Consider the following 8,909-nt stretch of genomic DNA (forward strand, 5'->3'; position numbering starts at 1 on the left):
TATTAGGCACTTAGTACAACACTAAATGTTTCTACTTGCATCCTTTCCTTGGATGTATAAAGAGCCTACCATATTGGTTAGGGAAGAACAAGCTTCAGTTCCTAGACTCGGGTTCTCAGTAAACCAACTCCCAATTTGTTCAATTTTCCTTTGTTTTAGTGTATATTCCAGACTGATCTGTACCATAAGAGTTAGGAGGGCCCTTATAAGGAAAGAGGAGGATTTCTTCATAATACATCTTCTCCATGAACACACCATTGTTCTGGAGAGATCTTGCTAGAGGCAAGATTTTAGGACATCTAAAATATCTCTTCTTACTCTTCATAGACTGTGTAGTGGTGTTTTCTCTGCAGGCTGTTTTTTTGTATGTATGTGAGAAACTCCTTCTCAAGAACCCTGGAATGTCCATGAATACTTGTGCCTCCTCACTACAGTCATGCTCTGCATCATGTGGATGGCAAATCCAAGACTAGACACCCTTAAAGGACCACATTTGTGACACTATGCAAAGATAGGAAAAATAAAAAGTTAAAAACAATAATGTAACCTCTAATATATATCTTTAGTTTATTTTAGCCAGAAGGTTAGTTGCAGAAAAATCATACTTGATACAATAACTTGTCTTGAGGACACTAACGTACAACCAGGAGAGCATTGGCATAAGAGAATAATTTCTTGCAAATAAATACAATTAGCCATATTTAAAAAATGAAAAAAAGGTCACAAAGAGATGATCCTGACAACATGAAAGTACTTGTTTTGATGATTACACACCAGCCACTGGGGCAGGGTCTTTACTGTCAACCATGCTATAACCACTCTGGGAGTGTTCATCCTAGAGAGATTTATGGTTGGCTCTACAGAAAGATGATTTTTTTAAAAAAGAACGTACACACAAACAGCTGCCTATCAGGCTACTTGTTTATTTTCAAAGAATGAATGGAGAATTCAGATAGTGACATGACTTAAGTTAAACATCCTAAACTTCTAAATTATAAAACCCATTTCTAATTTTGCCTTTCCCTTATTATTTTTCCAAGCCCCACCACTTTAGTTATATTCCTTCTCTTAGAGTACTGAACAATGGGTGGCTCTTTCATTAGTTTTGAGGCCTGATCTAAACTTAGAGCATCGTCACAAAGCACTAAAGACCTTGTCTATAATACACTTTCTTAATATTCCGAGAGTCAGAAATCTACAAGAAAGGGAGTACTCAATATAGATATACAACATAGATATTTTACCTTTATGATTCTGAAGTTGTACTGAAACAGTAGAGAGGGGTTTGGAAAGAGTGACAGTAAAAAGGTCAGAAACTTTAGCAGGCCATGAAATACATATTTATCATTTCCCTCCACCTCACCCCCCAAGAGATATGAGTAAGCCAGACATTTCAGAGAAGCAATTATTTCCAGCCATTATTTAATTTTCTTCCATATCTCAGGACTGTTTAGATATATGTTGAATGGATACTAAGAGCTACTGCTCATATTGAATACAAAAACTGTCCATTACATCCCACCCCATTACACATTCCATTCTTTGCAGGATTTTATTTCATGGAAGTACATTACAGGGAAGAGAGCCTTTAGGGTACAGTATATTTCAAAACACAATTAAAATAAACTCTTCAAGTGGAAATGTAAAATGTATTTGTATTCTATTAAAGCCTTTGGCCTTATCAACTGCAGCACACTATATAACAAGGTCATTAGTAACAAGTCACATACAATGGAGAACATACATCAGCAGCAGAAAAACAAACATCAGTCCAAAACATCACAATAACTTCCTGTACCTGCTCTTGTTTGCTTGCTGAGCTCTCAAACATTGTGAGTCGCTGAAATACATAAAAACGTAACAGCTTGAGTCAATATTTGCCAACCAAAGTGAGCGATTCTATTTAGCACGATGACTGGACCTCTTGAACAAATACATCTTCATGTACACAGCATAACAACTGCAGTCCAGCCTGCAAAACAACCAGAGAAGTCTAGCCATTCGGAGCATAGAATTTGTCTGGGAAAAGCTCAGTAAAAATTGACTGATGTCAAGCTCCACGCACAAATATAACATGTTCACTCTGCAACAAAATCAGGATGATGTTATAGTAAACTTGCAGCGTGGCCACTGCTATTGCTTTTGTGGAGTTTCCTTTTGGTTTTGGATTTCAGGGAATGCAATGCCCTAAAGCCCTGCAAATATAAAACGTTCTTATGAGGTCAGATTTCCTTTTGACTATGTTATCTCCTTCTCCCCACCCCCAAAGAGTAGCCAATCATATGGACTGTCTGACTGATTCATAAAGGAAATGATTACTTTTACACAGGGTGGGACTTGGGATAGGTTTCAGTGAAGGGGAATTGTACATGGAAATCAATAAGATCATTGGGAAATGTCTCTTTTTGCCTATAAAAGTGTTGACCAAAGGGTCAATAGCTGGTATTAACCTGGAATTTCTTTTTTTAATAAAACAGCTGTAGTAGAGTAGTTGGTTAGTGGTTCCTTCTCACAACTGCACCAATTGGCTGCATGGAAGAAAACAGTTCAATGGACTATTTTATTTTTATTTTATTATGTTTCCATTCAAATTAAAACAGAGACAAATATTTGATACAAAAATTGCCTGAAATATTAACTAGTGCAAATACATTTGAAATACATATTCACTTAGAGAAGAAGCATAGCCCATTCTCTGCAGGGCATGGGATCCCAGCTTCACTGTGCCAGGAGTGGGAGCTGTAGTATTCTGGGAGAAACCCTAGTATGAGTGCAGCCTCATTCAACTGCATGTAATGGATCATCTTCAGTGCAGGTCCATCAGCGATTGCACACAGGAGTGCAGGTGCACTAGAACAACTAAGATTATTCCAGCCTGAAGCTACACCTGGAATGACCCTTATTGCCTGAGAAAGTGGGGAGGGATCTCTTCTCTTCCTGTCTCCACAACAATCCCCAGGAAAAGAATTTGCCTGTAAGTTCTCTCTCACAGTCACAGGCTGTAGCCTGCTATTTTGCTATAAATATATAGACATATGCTAGATAAGGTACAAGTATGGAGTAAGGCAGTAACACAAAAACCTACAGGCCTCAACCTGTAAGACAACAGCTTAATCAAACTACCTGAGGCTTAAGGCCTAATGACTTGATATAAGCAACTAACCGGTAAGTGATCCTACATTACAAGATGTCACAAGATAGAGTGCTATGTGAAGTAAATGTTGCTCAACAGCTAACACGTAAGCACTGAACACTAGCTTGGTACCAGCTTTGGATATTTTAGGTTAGGCGCATCAGCAGATGTTCAACTACAATACTGCCATGGGAACTAATTGACATATATGTTAATAAGCTTGAGGTAAATGGCTTGATAGTCTATGAGAGACGAGCACCCCAACATTAGTAGGGAAAGGAAAGGAAAAAGGGATGAAATCCCTATTGCATATGTCAAGGTATAGGGGGCTTTAGTGTAAAGCATTAACAAAGATACTCAGCCAGCGTATCCCAGGGAGATGTTCTGGAACCTTCCAGACCATAAACTACTAGTGAGTCATCTCACCTACTATGGGGCTTCCTGCAAAGGATGATATGAGTATGCGAGGGCTGGACGCCCTATATTATTGCTATGTTACAGTGTTTGTGAGATTGCTGATTGTACTAATAAAACTATTAGGAAAGATCTTCTGAATTTGTAAGTCCACATGTCTCCCCACATACCCACTGGGGTCCTCACTCTCACACTGTTATACTGTGGCCAATCTAGAGGCAATTGAATCCTGCCAAAACATGTCATACTAAATTGGGAACTCTAGATAATATCGAACCAATAGATCAGGCAACAAATTGACAGGATGGATTAAGGCACAGGCACTAAAAGCCCCAGGGCCAGGGTCCCAGATTCTGTAACAATTTAAAAAAAAAAGTTTGCATGTGTAAGATGTTTTAGCCCCTTGGTTCTGAAGAAAAGCTTGAAACATGAACCAAGTGATACTGATGCAGTGATGCCTGTTTAGCTCTGCAGACAGCATGAAACAACTGTCAGATGGGTAAATCTCAATGGGCTGTCAATACCAAGAACAATTGGTTTAGGAGATCCACCACCCCAGCAGAGAACTGTGTGTGACAGGAGGAGAAGAATGCAACAGGCCCAGCCTTTCCACAGACCTGAGGACACTTACCCTAAAAGCTGAAGCAAGAACAGAAGAGCCCCCATATTACCATTCTATCTCTTTGGGCAAGAGAGAGGAGAGGAAACATCTGCTGCCACCTCTGCTACTCCCAAGAGGAAGAGAGGCCTCACTGCTGCCACTGGACAAAGAAGTGGTGTCCATGTGGCCTTTCCTCCCTCACTGGATTAATTCAGATCATCTTGTCTGATATCCTGGTCCTCTTCCATATTGCCAATACCTCCCAACTTTGTGTCATCTGCAAATTTTATTAGCACACTCCCACTTTTTGCACGAAGGTCAGTAATACAAATGTTAAATAAGATTAGTCCCAAGACCAAATGCTTTGTAGGACTGGGGTCTACATTTGAAAAACTCACTACCTTGCTCAAAATGTACAACTTCATTACCTTGCTCAAGCAACTACAGCCAGTGCATGATCATACTGAACAATTCTCTCTCTGCTGCCACTGGCCCATTCCTAGTTTAAACAATTTCACACAAATATCTTCACATACAACAAGGATTTATCATACCCTGCGCCAAATTCTTCCCTGCTGTGACTCCACTGAAGTGAATTATTTTGGTCCAATGTGTGTGAAGAGATATCTCCATGTGATATTTTCTCTTGTTTAAAATGAATTTATTATTTCACTAATAACTTCAAGTCATCAAAAGTTTCACTCTATTCAGAACCCTTTATTCCCCCACTTTCCAAGTGTTTTAATTTTCCATGCCTGTCATCTCAAGTCCTGCAAAGCAGCATGGGGAAAGGAAAATATATATATTGTACATTATATATGATGGCTGATCTCTGTTATAACATTTGTCTTCATAAGCAAAGAGAGATGGATAACTCAGGAGGGGTGCAACAGCCACTGCTGTTCATGAGTCATCCCTCTTCTCTGCACTCATGAAGACAACGGGCATAATAGAGATCAAGCATGAGGTACTGCATTGTTTATATAAAATATTAAATTTTTGGTTTCAGTGCTGTGAAGGATCTCAAGGATGTGGATACATATAATTCTATAGAATCATGATCTGGCAAACAAGTACTTTTTGCATTAGGCTACACAGACAGATTCCTATTTAAAATTGGAATGTGGAAATGTTCAACATTTGAATCCATGTATAAACCGACGCAGATAAAACAACCGCTTTGCAAGTGACACAGTAAAGATTATTTAGACAAGCACTTCCTTTCCACTTTTTAACAGGGTATGCTTTTTTACATTTTACCATACCTTCCTAAGAGAAAGTAGGGAAAATTATCTCTGGGACAATTGACCTAAAATTATATATGAGGATGGCTGAAGCAGTTCAAATAAAGTAACTAGAGCTGGTTGAACAGTAAAGAAACTATTTTGCACATTTATTTAACTGTCCATGTCCCAAGGTCAATTTGCTATTTTTGGCATTTATTATTTTTCATAATTCATGAGAATTCAGATAACTGACAGGTATTTGTAACAATACTGGACAATTCTGAAGTTCTCACAAATTTTAGCATAAATGATAAATAGTAATACAATTGGGTCACATTTTATATTTAAGTAGATTTATAAATAGATCATAAAAGTTCATTAAATGATAATGTTTTAACAAATGGTTAATCAATTGTTACATATTGTTGGATTCTGACATGTCAATTGGTTGTTTATAACTATGGCTTATAACCACCTATAACACTTTCTACTGATGTGCAGGTCTAACAGTCTACTTAGGTCTGTAACATGATCATAAGATCTGTTAATAATGAATCCACTGTAAGCTTTTTATAAACGTGCCTTTAATAAAAAGCGTGACCAAAATTTTCTTTTATGCTATTTGTTATTTTTCCATTTACAGATACTGTTACCCATTCAGACAGCAGAAACAATCCCATGTGACCTAAGTGACCAACCACACAATGAACAAATATCAAATGGGCAAAGTGGACAGTTCATAATTCACAGTGGTACCTTGGAATCTATGATCATCTAATATGACCTTCCATGTAGTATTGGCCATAGAACTTCCCTAAAATAATTTCTAGATCACGTTTCAGAAAAATGTGCGATTTTGATTTAAAAATTGGTTATCATGGAGACTCCACCATGACGCTGGATTAGTTGTTCCAATGGTTAGTTACTCTCTGTTAAAAAATTATGCCTTATTTCCAGTCTGAAATTGTCTAGCTTCAACTTCCAGCCATTGGATCATGTTATATATTTCTCTGCTGAATTGAAGAGCCCATGATTAAATGCTAGTTCCACATGTAGATAGACTCAAGGAGCCAAATCTATTAAGCTTAACAAAATCTTTAATGGATGATTTGATTACAGTCTATCACTATACAACATGTTTAATAATCTTATGGTCATTCTAGTGGCTCTTCTTTGAATCATATCCAAGTTATCAACATCCTTCTTGAATTGTGGACATCAGAAGTGGACGCAATATGCCAGCAGCAGTCACACTAGTGACAAATACAGAAATAAAATAACCTCTCTACTCCTATTTGAGAGTCTCCTGTTTATGCATCCCAGGATTGCATTAGACCTTTTGGCCACAGTGTACCCTGGGAGCTCATGTTCAGCTGATTATCTACCATGACCCCTAAATCTTTTTCAGAATCACTGCTTCTTTGTTCCTAGATATGCACTTTTAAATTTAGCACATGGTGTTGCTTGAGCCTATCTTACCAAGAGATGCAGATTGCTCTATATCAGTGACCTGTCCTGTTTATTATTTATAACTTCTCTAATCTGTGTCATATGTAGGCTTTATCATTGATGTTTTTATGTTTTCTTCCAGGTAATTAATAAAAATGTTAATAGCCGATCCCTGAGGGACCCAACTAGAAACACACTTGTTCAATGAGGATTCCCCATTTAAAATTACATTTTAAGATCTATCAGTAAACCAGCTTTCTATCCATTTAATGTGTGCAAGGTTAATTTTATATGTTTCAAGTTTTTAATACAAATTTCATCTAGTACCAAGTCAAATGTAAGTCAAGTTACAAAAGTCTAAGTCTATTACAATCAACAGTATTACATTTATCAATTAAACTTGTAATCTCATCAAAAAAAGATGATATGATAGTTTGACAGGATCTATTTTCTATAAACCTTTGTTGATTGGCATTAATTATATTACCCTTTTTTAAATCTTTATTAATTGAGTCCCATATCAGCTGCTCCTTTACTTTGACAGGGATCAATATCAGACTGACAGGCCTATAATTATCTATGCCATCCTTTTAATCCTTTTTAAATATCGGCACAGCATTAACTTTCTTTCAGTTTTCTGGAACTTCCCCAGTCAGTGTTCCAAGACTTATTGAATATCAAATTAAAGTTACAGTGAGCACATCAACCCGTACTTTTAAAACTTTCGGATGCAAGTTGTCTGGACTTGCTGATTTTAAAATGTCTAACTTCAGTAGCTGCTATTTAACATCTTCCTGAGGTACTAGTGGAATGGAAGAGTGTTATATATGACTACCTCTGTACATCTGTTTTTTCCCCAGATATAGGACAGAAATATGTATGGAACACTTTGGCCTTTTCCGCATTATCACCAGTAAATTCTCCCAATAAAATCTGGTAATGAATGAATACCATTGTTAGGATGCCTTTTGTTCCTAATATACTTTAAAAATGCCTTCTTATTGTCCTTATTTCTGCTGGCCATAGATTTCTCCTTGTGTCCCTTTACTTCCCTTACCAATTTTATACAATGCCTAGCTTCTGATTTATATTCATTACTATCAACTTACCCTTGCTTTCATTTGTTATATATTATTTTGCTTTAACTTCCCCTATAAACCAGGCTGCTTTTCAACTAGTATGATCTTCTTCCTCAATTGGGGATCGTGGCTTTTGGAGTATCTAGTAAAGCACTCAAACAATTCCCAATTATTATTCAAGTTTATCTGATTAAAATTCTTCTTTCCAGATGATCTGGCACATAATTGTTTTCAGCTTTGTGAAACTGGTCCTTTTAAAGCACCAAGTATATATATCACTGATCTAGACTTTATTCTGCAACAACCAATAGTCTGATAGTTATTGGACCAAATTATTCAGCAAATACTTACATATTACAAAATATGCTCTAAGAAAATTAGCATCAATCCGCAAGCAGAAAGTCTGTCTTAATTCATACAAATATTATTTGAAACAAATAAGTCAACAGACCAATAAGATCAAAAGTAATAATAGCAAATGAGGCTCAGAACAAACCTTTTAGAGACATAAAAGAGGCTAGGTATCTTTTCTTCCCATTGGTTTTCATTTTTGCATCTCTCTGCACCTCCAGCTTTCATCAGGCACCAGAAACAGAAATGCTAACATATGATAACATTTCCAGCCGAATTTTGTAGACTCATGAGGTTTGAATAAGGTACAGCTAATAATCTGAACTTCTATAGGTACATTTCATCCTTTAAACATTTTGAGACTCACCCATCTCTACTCTTTTTTTCTCCATGCTGCTTACCTGCCTGCCTATTAATCAATAAGCCCAAAAGGCCTGAATTGCATTTGCATCAATTCTGGGGAACAGTTTTGGAAAGGAAGGCAGGTGAATGTGAAAGCATCAGCAGCAAGTGGAGGCAGGTGGGCAGGAAAACCCAGAATAGTGGCTTACCAGCTGTCATGCATTTAGAAGTTGTGCCAGCCAGCTTAGGGGAGGAGCTGCAACAGAGTGCCAGCTCTGCATGCTGGAAGAGAGGCATGCCAGATGGCAAGGAAA

The 8,909-nt window shown here is 37.3% G+C and overlaps 1 long non-coding RNA gene across 1 annotated transcript; it reads right to left on the reverse strand.

Moving 5' to 3' along the window:
* Positions 1-200: 200 nt before the first annotated feature.
* On the reverse strand, positions 201-8,562 carry LOC120408129. Its single transcript, XR_005600436.1, has 3 exons — positions 8,399-8,562; positions 1,799-1,972; positions 201-501 (listed from the first exon to the last, which is right to left on the reverse strand). It is a non-coding gene; the product is annotated as an uncharacterized LOC120408129 (long non-coding RNA).
* Between the last annotated feature and the right edge of the window lie 347 nt (positions 8,563-8,909).

The sequence above is a fragment of the Mauremys reevesii genome, linkage group 6 (assembly GCF_016161935.1).
Source record: "Mauremys reevesii isolate NIE-2019 linkage group 6, ASM1616193v1, whole genome shotgun sequence".
NCBI lineage: Eukaryota > Metazoa > Chordata > Testudines > Geoemydidae > Mauremys > Mauremys reevesii.